Raw genomic sequence first — 3685 nt, 5'->3', positions numbered from 1 at the left:
CTCACGCACTGTGCGGATACAAGTGTGTGCGCTCGTGTTTGCGTGTCGAATTTTTTGTTTAATTCATAATCTTGAAGCACTAGAATGACATTAGCCCCAAGAGAGGAAGTGCATGTAAATAATGTTTTTCTCTCCCCAGCATTGTGAACCTTTAAAATTATGGTAACTATTCGCCTTTTTTCGGAAACCTAATATCTTATTGAAGCACAAAAACATTTTTTATAATGTAGTCTGAGAAAGCGGAACACGGCCCTTAACTCCAACTGGTCCTCAGTGCTGGTACTGTTGATGCAGTTTATGTTCAGCTTGTACTTCTGTAGGTCAATGTACAGAAATGGAAAGTTAGGGTTAGGTAAAACATTTAGCACGTGGTTTAGGATGGTGAGTCATAGTAAGAAAGAGATGGAGTAGAGAAGCGGATATTTCGTAAGGGTTTCGATCTGCACGCAAGCAACACTGGTTCTGAAGAGAAGGAAATTTGTGTCTTTCTTTATAATCACTTTCGATTTCATGAAAAATGTCTTTCATACTCTTTACTCTCTTTTACTTGTTTCAGTCATTTGACTGCGGCCATACTGGAGTACCGCCTTTAGTTGAGCAAATCGACCCCTATTCTTTGGTAGCCTAGTACTTATTCTATCGGTCTATTTTTGCCGAACCGGTAAGTTACGGGGATGTAAACACACCAGTATCGGTTGTCAAGCGATGCTAGGGGGACAAACACAAACACACACACACACACACACACATATATATATATATATATATATATATATATATGTATGTATGTATGTATGTATGTATATGTATACGACAGGCTTCTTTTAGTTTCCGTCTACCAAATCCACTCACAAGGCTTTAGATCGGCCCGAGGCTATAGCAGAAGATACTTGCCCAAGGTGCCACGCAGTGGGACTGAACCCGGAACCATGTGGTTGGTAAGCAAGCTACTTACCACACAGCCACTCCTGCGCCTATTCATAGGCTATTGAAACTTATTTATTTATTTAATACAACAGCATACAGTTGAAATTAATTGTTGGAAAAATTGTAATACAATTACAATAATTCTTTCATTCAGAATATTTCTCTCCCAAACAGGGCCGGCTCCAGGCACCGGCACATGTGCTTCTTACTCTACATTTTCAGATTTCTCCTTCTGAAAGTTTTAATTAATTATGCTTGTAAGGGCGCCGAAGTTCAGCTTGCCCGGGGCGCGAACAATCCTAGGGCCAGCCCTGCTCCCAGATTCCCCTTGCACTCCACTCTTGTTTCGTCTGGAACAGTTTTTTTTCGTTTTCTCCATTAATATTTCCGAAATTTTAAATAAAATGTAAATACAAATCTTTTTTTAACCTCAATGTGACGTCGGTAATTTTTTATTTTGAAGATCAAGAAACGGGTGAAGGCATATAATTTTGACAAAGCAAGAACTCCCTATAATTTCCAGAGAGAATGTGTGAAACATTCTAATATGCATCAATCTTACCGTCCTCTTAGCTCCCCTGAAATTTTACCTGTTCTGGGAAGGTGGGGTCTGCAGGAGTTTTAGCAATGTTTCAACAAGGCGGCAAAATTTACCTCAACGCAAATAGGATGTCGCAATGTATTTGCGACATAGCATAAAGCATCATCCGAAAATTAACATTGACTTGTTTTCATTGGGTGCATAAATTGCAACCAGTCTGATAATCTTATCACGACTGAGCGTCAAATCCATGACGACCAGCCTACCTTCTGGATCTGAAAAAATAAACTTTTTCTCAGAAACCCGGTTTCTTTTTAACAGGACCAACGCCCCACTCCCGCCAGTAGGACAGCCCGGAGAGAAAAACTCTCGTAGCCATCAAATAGCGGGAGGAGATCTCTTGGTCCCCTTAACCTGGTTTCCGTAGCAACAATGACATCCAAATTGCGCGACATGATGTCATTAAGGAAGTGACCTTGCTTCCAGCTTGACCCCAGGCCACGCACATTCAAACAACCATCATGGCCGCAGTCAAATTACTGAAACAAACAAAAGAACAAAAGAATATAATAAGTTTTCACGAAGTTTGCACACAAATGGCGAACGTATATAGTTTTTTTCTATTTGTTTCCGTTATTATACTGCGGCCATGCTGGAGCACCGCCTCGAAGAATTTTTAGTCGAATGGATCGACCTTATTACTTTTTTAAAAGCTGGTACTTATTCTAACGGTCCGTTTTGGCGAACCGCTAGTTTACGAGGATGTAAACACATTAACACCGGTTGCCAAGCGGTGGGGGAAGGACAAAAACAGACATAACTACACCCACCCACGCATGCACACCGACATATATACGACGGGCTTCTTACAGTTTTTATCTACCAAATCACTCTCGAGGCTAGAGAGTAAAACACTTGCCCAAGGTGCCACGCAGTGGGACTGAACTCAGAACTATGTGATTGGGAAACAAACTTCTTACTACACAGAAAAAAGTGTGGATGTATGTATATGTGTGTGTGTGCATGTGTTTATGCGTGTATGTATACTTGCACATATACATGCATATGTACATGTGTGTGTGTGGTGGGGGGGTGATTGTGTGCGCGCGCGCGTGTTTATGTGTATCCACCTATGTAATTTATTTGTGTTAATCCACATTTCCGTACTTTTAAGTCCCGAGAACATTCGAGACAGAAAACAGCAGTTTGTGTGTGTGTGTGTGTGTGTGTGTGCGTGTGTGTGATTTATCTTTTATTTTCTACTGCGGCCATGCTGAGGCCCTACCTTGAAGTACTCTAGTCGAACGAATTGACTGTATACGACGGGGCTTCTTTCAGTTTCCTTCTACGAAATCTACTCACAAGGTTTTGGTCGGTCCGAGGCTATAGTAGAAGATACTTGCTCAAGATGTCACGCAATGGGACTGAACCCGGAACCTTGTTGTTGGGAAACAAACTTTTTACCACACTTGAAAATCTATAACCTCAACGAGTTTACGATTTACTGTTTACTGCCACTTCTAACGACACATTCCTATGTATGACATCGTTCATCACTAACCCTTAACTCTCATACCGGCAGCAGTCATCAACAACCATTCCTGCTCGTTCATGCGTAAAGTGTACCCATGTGGAGAGACCTCGAAATCACCCTCCAGTGGAGCAAGACAATCTAATCTTAGAAATAGCACAAAGTCATCTCAAAGGCTATCAAAGAAAGAGTTTAGTATTGTTACCTCCACTATCAACACATGAACAACAATACACGCATTATTGTCTTGGGTTTTCTTTAAATGCTTAGTCTTACAATATTTGACGGTATCCTATCTCTCTCTTCTATCTTTTCTGTTGTCAAAGAAAACATTTCTCCAGCGTTCGCTATTTTACCCTCGTTCTGGTCTAACCACTCTTCATGTTTGTTTTCGTTCGGCTTCCTTGTATGTCTCCCCTGTCCTGTTTTTATTCCCAACTTTAACCCTACATAAATCCCAGATTTTATTTTGATATTTATGGGAACAACTGTCTTCGAAGACTCATATTGTCGTTCAGGGCTCGAAATGAGGAGTAGGTAGACAGCCGACAGCTGATGAAGGGTCGTTCTTCATGTTACTTGTCCCGTTTTCCATTTGTTTCTTTCGTTGATTGTTTTCGTATTTCATGTTATTTACTGTTAGTGACGTCCTGTACCTACATATGCATATGTATATATATATATAT

Source organism: Octopus bimaculoides, chromosome 2 (genome assembly GCF_001194135.2).
Source record: "Octopus bimaculoides isolate UCB-OBI-ISO-001 chromosome 2, ASM119413v2, whole genome shotgun sequence".
Lineage (NCBI taxonomy): Eukaryota > Metazoa > Mollusca > Cephalopoda > Octopoda > Octopodidae > Octopus > Octopus bimaculoides.
Note: the sequence above shows the minus strand (reverse complement) of the source record.